Genomic DNA, 18,171 nt, shown 5'->3' with positions numbered 1-18,171 from the left:
CGTTCTCTTGCTACACTCTCCAGTACTGGAGTGAAAATGGTGGCGACGCGTGGCTCCTTATATGGAATCCAAAACCCGCGAGAATCCGACAGCGGGATGATGACGTTTTGCCTCGTTCTGGTTTCCAAGTCTGGTGGGAAAACCCGACCCGGGCTCGGATTCGGGCTCAGGACTTGATGTTCGGGGGGGGGGTTTGGTTCTCATTTGACCACTTGACTTTTTAAATCAAGACATGTTTTCTACCACCTGCCACTCCTGTGCCACTATGTCGCATAAGTGGCATGCTTTATTAAACTGCCATGTGTTTGTGTTGTTGTGTCTGTCACTAAATCTAGTCAACCAGCTAATAACCACTTCAGTTTTGTGAAGTCATCATTTGAAAACTGACTGCAAATTATTGTAAATGTCTGTAAAAAGATATCAATGAGATATGTATTACTATGAGAACAGAAACAACTCTAAATTTCAGGATTTTACCTGTTTCTGACCATTTTTAATAAATGCCAAAACTAAAGCACATGAGAATGCTTTTGTCAAAACCAAAACACAAAGTTGGTTTTAAACTAAAACCAAAACACAAGGGTTCGCAGCACATCTCTGTACAGTATATACAATGTTTGATACAGAGCACCTTTCATGTCTACTATTTAACATTATTCAATGCACTGCATCCATTAATCTACATCATCCTCCCCTATAATAGACACACTGGCTGGCAAGCTAGAAAGGTAAGAGCTGTGTTTGCCAAAAACACTACTTGAAGCATGGGCTGCGCCAAATTGCCATTTGTACCTGTTATGACAATTGGATCACTGCTGCTTTTGTGGGTAACATGGCTCCTCTTCTTCCAGGTCTTAAGGTCAAATGTCTCTGAGGTTTGATCTAGCACACAGTAAGAATGATTAGAGTACTATGCGTGTCTTTGCTCCACTAAGGGTTGGTACACATTAGGACGACCGGCAATCGGACCGATGTTCGTGCGATTTCCCTTCATCCCTCACCATGCCAGACTGCCGGTACACACTAGCTCAATGTAATGAACAAATCTGTGCATACATACAATAGTGCTGACACACTGCACAATGTAGATGATATGTCGTGCCAATATGGCAAATCGTGCCGATATTGTGCAACTTTGTACCCACCCTAATTGTTCAGGTAGGAATATAGATAGATAGATAGATAGATAGATAGATAGATAGATAGATAGATAGATAGATAGATAGATAGATACTGTACTCACAGAATATGCAGGCAGTGGCAGATTGGCCAAAGGGCTCACCAGGAATATTCCTGGCAGGCTGACTTGTCTGCGTGGGCTTTTCTGTGTGTTGTCAAGTTGCCCCACCCCCCACATGACAGGCAGCCAATCGCACTCAGTACACTGTATTGTCCTCATTCATTTTGTTATTCCATCTCTGCTGTACAGCAACTCTGCCATCCAGTGATGCTGCCATGGCTACACGGTATGTTATACCCCTTGTGCTGCCCATGTCGGGCCACTTCTACAAAATTTTACAGGGCCACTTTTAGTTCCCAATCCACCCCTAGTCTCAAACACAACTGCAGCAAAAGATGCAAGGAAGGTTGCAATTCCGCGCAACCAGGCCCAATGTGGAGTGATCATACCCCCCTCATCAGACCCCAGCCCCTCATCAGACTGCACCCCCATTAGGGCTGCTTCCATAAATTTCCCGGGCTGGTGGTCTATCCCAATATGCAACTGCCTGCAGGCACAATATGCAAAAAACCCACCACAAACACTATAGAAAAGAAAAGGAAGTACAAGTAAGGATGCTAAACTACTAGAGATGAGCAGCTTGGATTTTAGGAGATCCAAACCCATTTGAACTTAAAGGATCCGAGTTCCAGCATGGACCTTCCTGCCATCCTCGCATCCAAAATCAAAGCAAAACACAGAGATCTCTGCATCAGCTCTCTGTGTTATGGTTTGGGAAGCTTCCTCTGTCAAATCCAATCAGCGGCCGCTACCATGGTTACAGGCTGCTGGTTGGCTGAAAATAGCTGTCTCTCAGCCAACCAGTGGCCTGTTACAATGGTAGTGGACGCTAATTGGATCTTACAAACAGAAGCTGACTGTTGTCGCTTCCTACCACCCGTTGGCCCCGACATCAATGCTGGGCTGCACCCCAGAGAAAAATGGAGTGAGCACTAGCCAGGATGTGCATCCACCTGAGGATAGCCTGCCAGTGCCTAAGGTGAAAGAGCGGGGGCAGACTGACAGGAGATGCCAGGCATTCTGACATTAGGGGTGGTCTGTCTCCCCCACCCTGAGCTCCCCTCCCCCATCATGTGCCCTTTGAACATCCCCCTATAACCTGTGCTTCTATGAGTGTCCCCACATCTTATTCCGTGCCCCCTTGAGCATCCCCCAAATGCTGTTCACCTTTGAGCAGCCCCCAACCCTGTGCCCTGTTGAACATCTCCCCAACCCTATGCCCGCTGACTTTCCTCCTCCACCCTGTGCTCCAACTACCATCCCCCAACCCCATGAGGACCCCCTTCTCGCCTATAGAGCCCCCCCTACTGTGCCCTTCTGATTGCTATGTGCTGATTACTATATAACCCTGTGTGTGTGCTAGTGCAGTACGGTGTAAACTTTATGTGTGCGCAGGTGCAGTGCAGTGTAACTCTGTGTGTACTGGAAAGAGTGGTGTAACCCTGTGTGTGTGTGTGTGTGTGTGTGTGTGTGTGTGTGTGTGTGTGTGTGTGTGTGCTGTGCAGTATGGTCTAACCATGTGTGTGTGCTGGTGCAGTGTGGTATAACCCTGTAACAGCCCAGTTCACTTACCTCCCATCCTAGCTACCCGAGGTAGAATTGCCCAGTCACCCTCACCCTGATCCAGGTGGCCGCCCGAAATTAAAACCACACCATGGCCAGGCTGATATTTTGCGCAGTCCGCTGTGTCCTAAATCTGACCAAGGCTCTCCCCCGGACCTGCCCGAAGCTCTGCCCCTGATCCACAACATGCTCTTCCTCAATACCACCCGTAGGACCTCCCATCTGAAGTTATTTCTTCCCATTCCTGACGCTTTCCCGCAAACATCAGATGTGGTATGAAAGAGGGAAGGGGCCTGGGGGGAGGATGCTGTCTGCGAGGAAAGCCTGGGTCCACGGATGTTGTGGATTTTAGACTGGAGCAGGCGTGTGACACCCGGCGAGATACAGTGCACACTAGGCCCAGGCAGCCTTCCTATACCTCTATTTCAGTAAGTGGTGTCTGTGTTAGTAAGTTTATCTGCGTTGTGTGTGTGTCTCAGTGAATAATGTCTGTCAGTAAGTGGTGTCAGTGTGTGTGTGTGTGTGTGTGTGTGTGTGTGTGTGTGTGTGTGTCAGTAAAGGGTCTCAATCAGTACGAGTATTTGTGTCAGTAAGTAGTGTCTGTAGTGTCTCACCCTTTCATCCAAAGACCCTCACCCCTACACCATGTCCCTTCATCCAGAGACCTGCTCACACTTATAGCAGCATCCAGTCTAGCAATCTCCTAATCAGCCTATGCCTCAGACCTCTGTTCTTATCCCCACACTTATCAGAGTCATCTTCTCTCAGTCTTCCCCTGCACTGCCCTATGTCACACTCCCTGGCTGTGATGTCCTCTGTATTCTATGGTGGTTATAGGAGTTCTCTATATAATATGGCATTCCTTGCTCTGTTCTCTGCAGTGTATGGAGGTCACTTGGATGCTTGGTGTATTATATGGCAGTCACTGCGATGCTCTCTGTATTATAATTTGGTCACTGTAACTCTCTTTTCTTTATGTGTCAGTAGCTGCAATGCTCTCTGTATTAGTCACTAATGCTCTGTATTATATGGTGGTCACAACATTTTTTCTTGTTATACCTCCACTATTAAGTGGATGAAGGTACGCACTGACAGTAGTGTGGCCTCCATGTATATAGCCACACCCATGACAAAGAACAGACCCCCTATGTAGACCACACCAGCACCACACTGGTCACACCCCTATATCACTAGTCACTGCAGCGCTTGTCACATCTCCTGCCAAGGCATACAGATGTGTCCACATTTACCTTACCTATATCCTGCCATGTATGGCACGGCTTGGAATGCCATAGACTCAGAGATTTACTGTAGCCATGTTTTGTGATTTTTCTTAATATGCTTCTTTTTACATATTCTTTTATGGCAGGCATAAATTTTACAATAAATCCATATTCGCAGAAAATAGCTTAGCAGTGATATGCATGGCATGCCAAATTGAGCAAAATAGAAAATGTGTATGTGGACACATCTGTACAATAGACCAGAGGTTCCCAAACGCGGTCCTCAAGGCACCCCAACAGTCCTGGTTTTAGGTTTATCCATGCTTGGCCACAGGTGACTTAATTAGCACCCCAGTCTATTTGATGTAACCATCTGTGCTGAACCATGGATATACCTAAAACCTGGACCATTGGGGTGCCTTGAGGACCGCATTTGTGAACCTCTGCAGATGGCCCTTAATAAAATTCAGCTCCAGGCCCATGTGGACCTTATTTTGACACTGACCCTTGTAAGTACAACCTGGCAAATCTGGAATACAGAAGGACAATTGTCACATTAATGTATTAGTATGCTTTCTTTCTGTTCTCACCAGGAGAGTTCCTGGATGGGGGAATGCATGTGACCACAGCAGGTTGCAGTGCAGGGTGCTTCATTTATTATGGATCTGCCTTACACAGTGTAATACACCAGTTGTTGCATCATACAGAGTGGGTGGTCCATGATGCCACAATTGGCTGAAAACACTCTCCCTCTTCAGCCCAATCCACTAGAAAGTGGATAGGTGTGGGAGGGTGGCTGCCTGTCCTGAAAATCTGAGGGACGCTCTAAAATTTGGGACATTACGTGAGAGTAGTTAAATAAGCATTATTGTAAGACACAACAGAGTTAAAAAAAAAAAAAGTAGCCACATGGATCAGGTATAATTAAATAAAAAAGAATAGTAATCCACATGAATTCTTAAACACCCAGCAAATGGATAAAGATAGAACATAAATCCAACCAAACTGAGCAGCAGAATGGTAATTCTGTAGAAGATAATGACAATCTGTGAGAGTGTGTACCATTGACAACAAGCAATTAGTAATTATCTCTAGGTCTTCTTCTGTAAAAAGGAAAATGTAGGCTAAAGAAGCCTCCTCCCCTGTACATTATTTTTGTGGAATCCCACATTTTTAACAGCACTTTCTCTCACTTGAAATTCCACTTAGATATAACAGTGAAATGTGTCTATCAGTTTGACAGTTACCCACTTATAATGAGTTTATATCACTGTAAAAGCATATGCGGTAATGATGACCTCTCTGCTTGACATGAGACAAGCTTTGATCCTGCTTACATCCCATAAATGATGTAGGTGTCTGTAAATGTTGTTATTTGGCTGTAACACATTGGATAGTTCATCATTGACAAATAGTATAGTTATCTGTTCTTGTATATTTTTTAACTGCAGAACAAAAGTTATAACCCCTTCCTCTTACATTTTACAATCTGTAATCAGCAGGGATTAAAAGAAGAGTATGGAATATAGGTAGTGTCATACAAATAAAAACTATGATTGCTTGCTTGATTTGACAGTGGAACATTTAGTCATAAGGATCAGTGGCTGGCTGCAGCCCATCGACACATAAGGTACAAATAGTAGAAGCTACATGTATGTGAGTCCCTGAAGAGAGAAATCTGTACATCCTTAACATAAAGGCAAAGAGAATAATCTGTGTCCATAAAAACAATAGGGACTCCTGATTGCACATGTTTTTACCATGCATTCACTCAAGCTAAGCTAAGTTAAGTATTAGGCAAAAAGGTAATATATATACATGTAACCTACATAGACAACTGTTCATATTTTAAGTGTGTTTTATATACAACAGAAGCAACTGCTGTTCATGACTGGATTACGAGGAAAGGCTTACTAGGTTGAATATGTATACACTGGAAAAGAGGCGTCTAAGAGGAGACATTATTAATATCTTCAAATATGTAAAGGGGCACTACAAAGACTTATCAGAGGAATTATTTATTAAAAGGACACTGTTTTAGAACACGTGGGCACTCGCTGAGGCTGGAGGAGAGAAAATTCCGTACCCAACAGAGGAAAGGGTTCTTCACTGTTAGGGCAATAAGGATTTGGAATGCCCTGCCAGCAAAGGTGGTAATGGCGGACTCTGTAAATGCATTTAAAAAAGGATTGGATACATTTCTGATTGAAAATGATATCCAAAGTTATAACATTTAAAATACAGATGGGTCCATGGTTACCTTGGCTAGTTTTCTGCGCCTAGGCACAACATGATTTATTAACATAAACCCTTCATCTATTGTTCTCAGCTGCAATACAATACAGAGAACAATACAGCAGGGGATTAAGTCATTACAGCAGGGGATTAAGTCCGACTGCCCAGTCTCAGTTAATCCTATTAAAGGTCAAGATAAACATGGCCCCATCTGTATTGATGTTGTTAATCCAGGTGTAGCATGATTATAGTTGTTAACTAGTCATAAAACATTACTTCAGCAGGTACATCATAACCAACTCAATTTAATACAGGTTGAACACGATGGGCATTTTGCCTCTATTCAACTTCAGTTACTATGTTACTAGCAGTAATTAAGTTCTGAGGCACCTGTCAATGGTTTGCCATTTCTCATAGCACTGGTATACTAATGCACTTTGCAGTGGGCTGCAGATTGGATGCAGTCACCAAGTCAACATTCTTAGGGTGGAATTCAAATGTTTGAAAGTTGGTTGGGTGTCTGTTTTTTCCTGTCTATTAGGTAGGAAAAAACAGACTCCCAACTGACTTTTCAAACATTTGAATCTCCCCCTTAATGTCAAGATTCATATCAACATTTATTATTCTGACAGTGTCAGCACCTGAAGAATGTGCATATGAAATGTAGACATTACGCAGAATGCTGATATTAGGATTAGGCTGCTGGAGCAGAGGGTTAAACAGTTGGGGGAAGGTTGGGGTTAGGCTACCGGACAGGAGGATTATGGTTAGGCACTACAGTAGGGAAGGGTTTTCAACAGGATTAGGGTCAGGGGCATTACCCAGTCACAGCTAGATGAAAGACGGAAGTCATCATCACCTGACTGCAGGACCCAGAAGGCACCACTGGAGCTGCCGGAGACTCACTAGCAGGTAAGTGATCATTGTACCACATTTTGTCAGTGTCAACATGATGAATGTAGACATGTTACATATTGACATTAGGATTGTCATCCTGATGAATTTTGACAAAAATATTCAAACCCCTGCAGGTCCCGTATGTTACCTGATAAATAAAGGGTAATAGTAATATAATAATATTAATTAGCACGTGTGAGCACAGGATAACTATAGAATTCTCAGAGGAACACATGCAGAAGTAGCTAGCTCAAAATTATATTTACAGTCATTTTACGACACTCTAAGACAGGGGTAGGGAACCTTTTTTCTACCAAGGGCCATTTGGATATTTATAAAATCCTTCGGGGGCCATACAAAAATTATCAACTTAAAAATTAGCCTGTCCCTAGTCAGTTGTTATGCCCTCCAGTCACTTGTTATGCCCGATTAGTTTTGCCCCCAGTCAGTTGTTATGCTCCATTAGATATGCCCATTGTCAGTTGTTTTGGCCCATTAGATATGACCCGTCAGTTGTTATGCCCCATTAAATATGCCCCCTGTAGTTATGCCCCATTAGATATGCCCCCTAGTAGCGCCGCTTACACACACACAATAAAAGAAAAAAAAACACAAAGCTCACCAGCCCCGCTCCTGCATCCGGACCGCTGCCCTCCCTCTCCTCGGAACTATGGGAGAGATGTCATGACATCTCTCCCATAGCACCGAACAGCCACACATGTACACTGCCTGAGCTAGGAGCTCAGGAGTGAGCTCCTGCCTCCGGCTGCTGCTGAGGAGGAGGAGCCGGGTGCCCGCTGGTTGTAAAATCTCAGCGGGCGCTCGGCATCTCCTCTCGGTTAGGTGAGCCTGGCTGGGCCGGATCAAGTGGCTTTGAGGGCCTTATATGGCCCTCGGGCCTGAGGTTCCCCACCCCTGCTCTAAAAGGTCTCTTCGTCACTTATTTTTTAGAAAAGTAGGTGAAAATTAGTGATGTGCACCGGACATTTTTCGGGTTTTGTGTTTTGGTTTTGGATTCGGTTCCGCGGCCGTGTTTTGGATTCGGACGCGTTTTGGCAAAACCTCACCGAAAATTTTTTGTCGGATTCGGGTGTGTTTTGGATTCGGGTGTTTTTTACAAAAAACCCTAAAAAACAGCTTAAATCATAGAATTTGGGGGTCATTTTGATCCCATAGTTTTATTAACCTCAATAACCATAATTTCCACTAATTTCCAGTCTATTCTGAACACCTCACACCTCACAATATTATCTTTAGTCCTAAAATTTGCACCGAGGTCGCTGGATGGCTAAGCTAAGCGACACAAGAGGCCGACACAAACACCTGGCCCATCTAGGAGTGGCACTGCAGTGTCAGGCAGGATGGCACTTCAAAAAAATAGTCCCCAAACAGCACATGATGCAAAGAAAAAAAGAGGCGCACCAAGGTCGCTGTGTGACTAAGCTAAGCGACACAAGTGGCCGACACAAACACCTGGCCCATCTAGGAGTGGCACTGCAGTGTCAGGCAGGATGGCACTTCAAAAAAATTGTCCCCAAACAGCACATGATGCAAAGAAAAATGAAAGAAAAAAGAGGTGCAAGATGGAATTGTCCTTTGGCCCTCCCACCCACCCTTATGTTGTATAAACAGGACATGCACACTTTAACGAACCCATCATTTCAGCGACAGGGTCTGCCACACGACTGTGACTGAAATGACTGGTTGGTTTGGGCCCCCACCAAAAAAGAAGCAATCAATCTCTCCTTGCACAAACTGGCTCTACAGAGGCAAGATGTCCACCTCATCATCATCCTCCGATTCCTCACCCCTTCCACTGTGTACATCCCCCTCCTCACAGATTATTAATTCGTCCCCACTGGAATCCACCATCTCAGGTCCCTGTGTACTTTGTGGAGGCAATTGCTGCTGGTGAATGTCTCCACGGAGGAATTGATTATAAATTCATTTTGATGAACATCATCTTCTCCACATTTTCTGGAAGTAACCTCGTACGCCGATTGCTGACAAGGTGAGCGGCTGCACTAAACACTCTTTCAGAGTACACACTGGAGGGAGGGCAACTTAGGTAGAATAAAGCCAGTTTGTGCAAGGGCCTCCAAATTGCCTCTTTTTCCTGCCAGTTAATGTACGGACTGTCTGACGTGCCTACTTGGATGTGGTCACTCATATAATCCTCCACCATTCTTTTAATGGTGAGAGAATCATATGAAGTGACAGTAGACGACATGTCAGTAATCGTTGGCAGGTCCTTCAGTCCGGACCAGATGTCAGCACTCACTCCAGACTGCCCTGCATCACCGCCAGCGGGTGGGCTCGGAATTCTTAGCCTTTTCCTCGCACCCCCAGTTGCGGGAGAATGTGAAGGAGGAGATGTTGACGGGTCACGTTCCGCTTGACTTGACAATTTTCTCACCAGCATGTCTTTGAACCTCTGCAGACTTGTGTCTGCCGGAAAGAGAGATACAATGTAGGTTTTAAATCTAGGATCGAGCACGGTGGCCAAAATGTAGTGCTCTGATTTCAACAGATTGACCACCCGTGAATCCTGGTTAAGCGAATTAAGGGCTCCATCCACAAGTCCCACATGCCTAGCGGAATCGCTCTGTTTTAGCTCCTCCTTCAATGTCTCCAGCTTCTTCTGCAAAAGCCTGATGAGGGGAATGACCTGACTCAGGCTGGCAGTGTATGAACTGACTTCACGTGTGGCAAGTTCAAAGGGTTGCAGAACCTTGCACAACGTTGAAATCATTCTCCACTGCGCTTGAGTCAGGTGCATTCCCCCTCCTTTGCCTATATCGTAGCCAGATGTATAGGCTTGAATGGCCTTTTGCTGCTCCTCCATCCTCTGAAGCATATAGAGGGTTGAATTCCACCTCGTTACCACCTCTTGCTACAGATGATGGCAGGACAGGTTCAGGATTGTTTGGTGGTGCTCCAGTCTTCTGTACGTGGTGGCTGAATGCCGAAAGTGGCCCGTAATTCTTCGGGCCACCGACAGCATCTCTTGCACGCCCCTGTCGTTTTTTAAATAATTCTGCACCACCAAATTCAATGTATGTGCAAAACATGGGACGTGCTGGAATTTGCCCAGATGTAATGCATGTACAATATTGCTGTCGTTGTCCGATGTCACAAATCCCCAGGAGAGTCCAATTGGGGTAAGCCATTCTGCGATGATCTTCCTCATTTTCTGTAAGAAGTTGTCAGCTGTGTGCCTCTTCTGGAAAGCGGTGATACAAAGCGTAGCCTGCCTAGGAACGAGTTGGCGTTTGCGAGATGCTGCTACTGGTGCCGCCGCTGTTGTTCTTGCTGCGGTAGGCAATACATCTACCCAGTGGGCTGTCACAGTCATATAGTCCTGAGTCTGCCCTGCTCCACTTGTCCACATGTCCGTGGTTAAGTGGACATTGGGTACAACTGCATTTTTTAGGACACTGGTGACTCTTTTTCTGAGGTCTGTGTACATTTTCGGTATCGCCTGCCTAGAGAAATGGAACCTAGATGGTATTTGGTACCGGGGACACAGTACCTAAATCAAGTCTCTAGTTGCCTCTGAATTAACGGTGGATACCGGAACCACGTTTCTCACCGCCCAGGCTGCCAAGGCCTGAGTTATCTGCTTTGCAGCAGGATGACTGCTGTGATATTTCATCTTCCTCGCAAAGGACTGTTGGACAGTCAATTGCTTACTGGAAGTAGTACAAGTGGTCTTCCGACTTCCCCCCTGGGATGACGATCGACTCCCAGCAGCTACAACAGCAGCGCCAGCAGCAGTAGGCGTTACACTCAAGGATGCATCGGAGGAATCCCAGGCAGGAGAGGACTCGTCAGACTTGCCAGTGACATGGCCTGCAGGACTATTGGCTTTCCTGGGTAAGGAGGAAATTGACGCTGAGGGAGTTGGTGGTGTGGTTTGCAGGAGCTTGGTTACAAGAGGAAGGGTCAGTGGTCAGTGGACTGCTTCCGCTGTCACCCAAAGTTTTTGAACTTGTCACTGACTTATGATGAATGCGCTGCAGGTGACGTATAAGGGAGGATGTTCCGAGGTGGTTAACGTCCTTACCCCTACTTATTACAGCTTGACAAAGGCAACACACGGCTTGACACCTGTTGTCCGCATTTGTGTTGAAATAATTCCACACCGAAGAGCTGATTTTTTTTGTATTTTGACCAGGAATGTCAATGGCCATATTCGTCCCACGGACAACAGGTGTCTCCCCGGGTGCCTGACTTAAACAAACCACCTCACCATCAGAATCCTCCTTGTCAATTTCCTCCCCAGCGCCAGCAACACCCATATCCTCATCCTGGTGTACTTCAACAGTGACATCTTCAATTTGACTATCAGGAACTGGACTGCGGGTGCTCCTTCCAGCACTTACAGGGGGCGTGCAAATGGTGGAAGGCGCAAGCTGTGCTTTTGCCAGCTTAAGTCTTTTCATTTTTCTAGCGAGAGGATGAGTGCTTCCATCCTCATGTGAAGCTGAACCACTAGCCATGAACATAGGCCAGGGCCTCAGCCGTTCCTTGCCACTCCGTGACGTAAATGGCATATTGGCAAGTTTACGCTTCTCCTCAGATGCTTTTCATTTAGATTTTTGGGTCATTTTACTGAACTTTTGTTTTTTGGATTTTACATGCTCTCTACTATGACATTGGGCATCGGCCTTGGCAGACAACGTTGATGGCATTTCATCGTCTCGGCCATGACTAGTGGCAGCAGCTTCAGCACGAGGTGGAAGTGGATCTTGATCTTTCTCTATTTTAACCTCCACATTTTTGTTCTCCATTTTTTAATGTGTGGAATTATAAGCCAGTAACTATCAATAGCAATGGCCTACTACTATATATACTGCGCACAACTGAAATGCACCACAGGTATGGATGGATAGTATACTTGACGACACAGAGGTAGGTAGAGCAGTGGCCTTCCGTACCGTACTGCTATATATACTGGTGGTCACTGTCAGCAATCTGCAAAACTAAAATGCACCACAGGTATAGAATGTAGATGGGTAGTATACTTAATGACGACACAGAGGTAGGTACAGCAGTGGCCTTCCGTACCGTACTGCTATATATAGTATACTGGTGGTCACTGTGTCAGCAAACTGCAAAACTAAAATGCACCACAGGTATAGAATGTAGATGGATAGTATACTTAATGACGACACAAAGGTAGGTACAGCAGTGGCCTTCCGTACCTTAATGCTATATATTGTATACTGGTGGTCACTGTGTCAGCAAACTGCAAAACTAAAATGCACCACAGGTATAGAATGTAGATGGATAGTACTGTATACTTAATGATGACACAGAGGTAGGTACAGCAGTGGCCTTCCGTACTGCTATATATAGTATACTGGTGGTCACTGTGTCAGCAAACTGCAAAACTAAAATGCACCACAGGTATAGAATGTAGATGGATAGTATACTTAATGACGACACAGAGGTAGGTACAGCAGTGGCCTTCCGTACCGTACTGCTATATATAGTATTCTGGTGGTCACTGTGTCAGCAAACTGCAAAACTAAAATGCACCACAGGTATAGAATGTAGATGGATAGTATACTTAATGACGACACAGAGGTAGGTACAGCAGTGGCCTTCCGTACTGCTATATATAGTATACTGGTGGTCACTGTGTCAGCAAACTGCAAAACTAAAATGCACCACAGGTATAGAATGTAGATGGATAGTATACTTAATGACGACACAGAGGTAGGTACAGCAGTGGCCTTCCGTACCGTACTGCTATATATACTGGTGGTCACTGTGTCAGCAAACTGCACAACTGAAATACACCACATGTATAGAATGTAGATGGATAGTATACTTAATGACGACACAGAGGTAGGTACAGCAGTGGCCTACTGTACCGTAATGCTATATATTATATACTGGTGGTCACTGGTCAGCAAAACTCTGCACTGTACTCCTCCTATATAATATTATACTGGTGGTCCCCAGTCCCCACAATAAAGCAGCACACTGAGCACAGATATGGAGTGTTTTTCAGGCAGACAATGTATACTGGTGGTCACTGTCAGCAAAACTCTGCACTGTACTCCTGCTATATAATACAGCTGCTCCCCAGTCCCCATAATTAAGCAGTGTGAGCACAGATATATGCAGCACACTGAGCACAGATATGGAGCATTTTTTTCAGGCAGAGAACGGATAACTGGTGGTCACTGATCAGCAAAACTCTGCACTGTACTCCTCCTATATTATACAGCTGCTCCCCAGCCCTCCCCACAATTAAGCAATAGTGCACAATCAAGTTCAACAATAACGGAGAGGACGCCAGCCACGTCCTCTCCCTAACATTTCCAATGCATGAGTGAAAATGGCGGCGACGCGCGGCTGCTTATATAGAATCCGAATCTCGCGAGAATCCGACAGCGGGATGATGACGTTCGGGCGCGCTCGGGTTACCCGAGCCATACGGGAGAATCCGAGTATGCCTCGGACCCGTGTAAAATGGGTGAAGTTCGGGGGGGTTCGGTTTCCGAGGAACCGAACCCGCTCATCACTAGTGAAAATGTATATTTTCACCTACTTTTTTAAAAATTAAGTTTCAGCTCTATTCATTATAAAGGTAATGCAGAAGATACAGTATCATGGATATTTCTTGCTTACATTTCACTCCCAATCTGAGCCGTTGTCACCCATACAGTAGTATGGTGACCTAAATTCAGGAAGCTCAGAAAATACAATTGGGTACTGTAAATGTACAAAAAATTTGTGTTTGTGCCAATTTCAGTCGAGTCTGAATACGAATGACATCGGCAGTGTGAGATTACAACTTTTTGAATAAAAAAACCCGTTAATTTACTGATATCCCATGTTTGTGAGATTCGAGTTTTGTGTTTTACGGGAGAGTTCAGTAAAACACTGCTGAACATTACACAATGATGCCCTGCAGGATCAGTGAGATCCGTGCAGGTCTTCATTGTATAAAATATTTAAATAGTAAAAAAAAACATAAAAATGATTGCGTGGGTTCTCCCCTCCTAAATATAACCAGCCCCTTTTTAAGCTGGACCTGCTAGTTAAAATACCGGGGGGAAAATGCATAGGGGTTCTCAGTATTTTAAAACCCAGCACCGGGCACTTGGACCGGCCCTGGTTCCAAAAATATGGGGATGGGAGGAAAACTCCTTCCTTTTGTGAAGGAGTCCCAGTTGTGAAAAGGTATCTTTTCAGCTCCCTCCACCACTGCCGGGCTCCTTCCGCCAGAGTTCACACATTTGTGAACTAGAGCTGTGCAGCGGGCATTTTTCGGGTTTTGTGTTTTGGTTTAGGATTCAGTTCCGCGGTCGTGTTTTGGATTCGGATGCATTTTCGCAAAACCTCCCTTAAGAATTTTTGGCGGATTCTGGTGCGTTTTGGATTCAGGTATTAAAAAAACAAACAAACTCAAAAACAGCTTAAATCATAGAATTTGGGGGTAATTTTGATCCTATAGTATTATTAACCTCAATAACCATAATTCCACTCATTTCAAGTCTATTCTGAACACCTCACGCCTCACAATATTATTTTTAGTCCAAAAAATTTGCACCGAGGTCGCTGGATGACTAAGCTAAGTGACCCAAGTGGGCGGCACAAATACCTGGCCCATCTAGGAGTGGCACTGCAGTGTCAGACAGGAGGGCAGATATCAAAAAAGACCCCTAACAGTACATGATGCAAAGATGAATAAAACAAAAAGAGGTGCAAGATGGGATTGTCCTTGGGCCCTCCCACCCACCCTTATGTTGTATAAACAGGACATGCACACTTTAACAAACCCATAATTTCAGCTACAAGGTCTGCCACACGACTGTGGCTGAAATGACTAGTTGGTTTAGGCCCCCACCAAAAAAGAAGCAATCAATCTCTCCTTGCACAAACTGGCTCTACAGAGGCAAGATGTCCACCTCCTCCTCATCGTCCGATTCCTCACCCCTTTCACTGTGTACATCCCCCTCCTCACAGAGTATTAATTCGTCCCCACTGGAATCCACCATCACAGGTCCCTGTGTACTTTCTGGAGGCAATTGCTGGTAAATGTCTCCACGGAGGAATTGATTATAATTCATTTTGATGAACATCATCTTCTCCACATTTTCTGGAAGTAACCTCCTACGCCGATCGCTGACAAGGTTACCGGCTGCACTAAACACTCTTTCGGAGTACACACTGGAGGGGGGCAACCTAGGTAAAATAAAGCCAGTTTGTGCAAGCGCCTCCAAATCACCTCTTTTTCCTGCCAGTATACGTACGGACTGTCTGACATGCCTACTTGGATGCTGTCACTCATATAATCCTCCACCATTCTTTCAATGGTGACAGAATCATATGCAGTGACAGTAGACGACATGTCAGTAATCATTGGCAGGTCCTTCAGTCCAGACCAGATGTCAGTTTTCGCTACTGACTGCCCTGCATCACCGCTGGTGGATGGTTTTGGAAATCTTATCCTTTTCCTGGCAGCTCCAGTGGTGGTAGAAAATTAAGGAGGAGCTGTTGGCGGGTCACGTTCCGCTTGACTTGACAAATGTCTCACCAGCAGGTCTTTGAACATCTGCAGACTTGTGTCTGCTGGAAAGAGAGATATAACGTAGGCTTTAAACCTAGGATCGAGCATGGTGGCCAAAATGTAGTGCTCTGATTTCAACAGATTGACCACCCGTGAATCATGGTTAAGCGAATGAAGGGATCCATCCACAAGTCCCACATGCCTAGCGGAATCGCTCCATTTTAGCTCCTTTTTCAATTTCTCCAGCTGCTTCTGCAAAAGCCAGATGAGGGGAATGACCTGACTTAGGCGGGCAGTGTCTGAACTGACTTCACGTGTGGCAAGTTCAAAGGGTTGGAGAACCTTGCACAACATGGAAATCATTCTCCCCTGCACTTGAGTCAGGTGCATTCCCCCTCCTTTGCCTATATCGTAGGCAGATGTATAGGCTTGAATGGCCTTTTGCTGCTCCTCTATCCTCTGAAGCATATAGAGGGTTGAATTCCACCTTTTTACCACCTGTTGCTTCAGCTGATGGCAGGCCATGGTCAGGAGTGTTTGCTGGTGCTCCAGTCTTCGGCACGCGGTGGATGAATGCCGAAAGTGGCCCGCAATTCTTCGGGCCACCGACAGCATCTCTTGCACGCCCCTGTCGTTTTTTTTAAATTCTGCACCACCAGATTCATTGTATGTGCAAAACATGGGACGTGCTGGAATTTGCCCACATGTAATGCATGCACAATATTGGTGGCATTGGCCGATGTCACAAATCCTCAGGAGAGTCCAATTGGGGTAAGCCAATCTGTGATGATGTTCCTCAGTTTCCGTAAGAGGTTGTCAGCTGTGTGCCTCTTATGGAAAGCGGTGACACAAAGCGTAGCCTACCTAGGAACGAGTTGGCGTTTGCGAGATGCTGCTACTGGTGCCGCCACTGTTGTTGTTGCTGCTGGAGGCAATACATCTACCCAGTGGGCTGTCACAGTCATATAGTCCTATGTCCGTGGTTAAGTGGACAGTGGGTACAACTGCATTTTGTAGGACACTCGTGACTCTTTTTCTGATGTCTTCGTACATTCTCGCTACCTCCTGCCTAGAGAAGTGGAACCTAGATGGGATTTGGTATCGGGGACACAATACCTCCATCAATTGTCTAAATCCAAAAAAGGGGAGGTAGAGGACTGCTGCGCCTCAGAGAGCTGCAGTAGGGATACCAACAGATGATCACTCAATCACCCTGGAACACAATGCACAAGAAAATAAGGGATCCCTTCTGCGCTCATCCAACAACAATAAACAGTAATGCAATAAATGATAGGTTCCCAATGGATAAGTCTATGACTAAATTATAGTCTCTTTTAGTTCTTATACAAAGCGGAAGTGCTGGATGTAGGGAGACTCAATGCATACCGTACTCACAAGGAGTCGTGGTATGTCCCGCATGTAGAGGTGTCTTAAGTCGCTTGGTTCTTCTTTACCTTCTCCGAGGTGGAAAGTTCTTATCCTCGTAGTTGGATGACCTTAAATGCAGAGATCTGACCCATCTGGCTCCGCTACCGGTTCGCCCTCCCTGTCGTCCACGGCTGCTGCTGCTGCGGGCGGGGGCACTGACTGGACGGGTCGCTGTATCTCCGAACTTTCCACCTCGGAGAAGGTAAAGAAGAACCAAGCGACTTAAGACACCTCTACATGCGGGACATACCACGACTCCTTGTGAGTACGGTATGCATTGAGTCTCCCTACATCCAGCACTTCCGCTTTGTATAAGAACTAAAAGAGACTATAATTTAGTCATAGACTTATCCATTGGGAACCTATCATCAATTGTCTAAATCCCACTGCACTAATGGCGGATACCGGACACACATCTAAAACCAACATAAGTGTCAAGTCCCCAGTTATCCGCTTTGCAACAGGATGACTGCTGTCATCTTTAATCTTCCTCACAAAGGACTGTTGGAGAGCCAATTGCTTAGTTGAAGTAGTACAAGTGGTCTTCCGACTTCCCCTCTGGGATGATGATTGACTCCCAGCAGCAGCGGCAGCAACAGCAGCAGGCGTACCACTCAAGGATCCTCCGGAGGAATCCTGGTTAGGAGAGGAATCCTCAGTCTTTACAGTGACATGGCCTGCAGGACTACTGATGTTCCTGACTGAAGAGGAAGTTGACGTTGAGGGAGTTGGTGGTGTGGCTTGCAGGAGCTTGGGTACAGGAGGAAGAAGGGATTTAGTTGTCAGTGGACTGATTACGCTCTTTCACAACTTGACACTGACTTCTTATTGTAAACGCTGGTTTACGTACAGGACTAAAAGCAACACTTTAAAAAGACATTTCATACACTTTAAATGGAGCCGCTACGGCCGCTATACTTAATCCTCAACCTACGTGCTTATTATACCATTAGCGTACAGAGCCCCGTACCATGTACGTACTTTGCGTACAAACGCTGCACTGGCTGTACAAAGTACACTCAGTGCATACACACCCAAAGATACTCCGTGAGCCC

Source organism: Pseudophryne corroboree, chromosome 10 (genome assembly GCF_028390025.1).
Source record: "Pseudophryne corroboree isolate aPseCor3 chromosome 10, aPseCor3.hap2, whole genome shotgun sequence".
NCBI classification, from domain to species: Eukaryota; Metazoa; Chordata; class Amphibia; order Anura; family Myobatrachidae; genus Pseudophryne; species Pseudophryne corroboree.
This window is presented reverse-complemented; position numbering follows the sequence as displayed.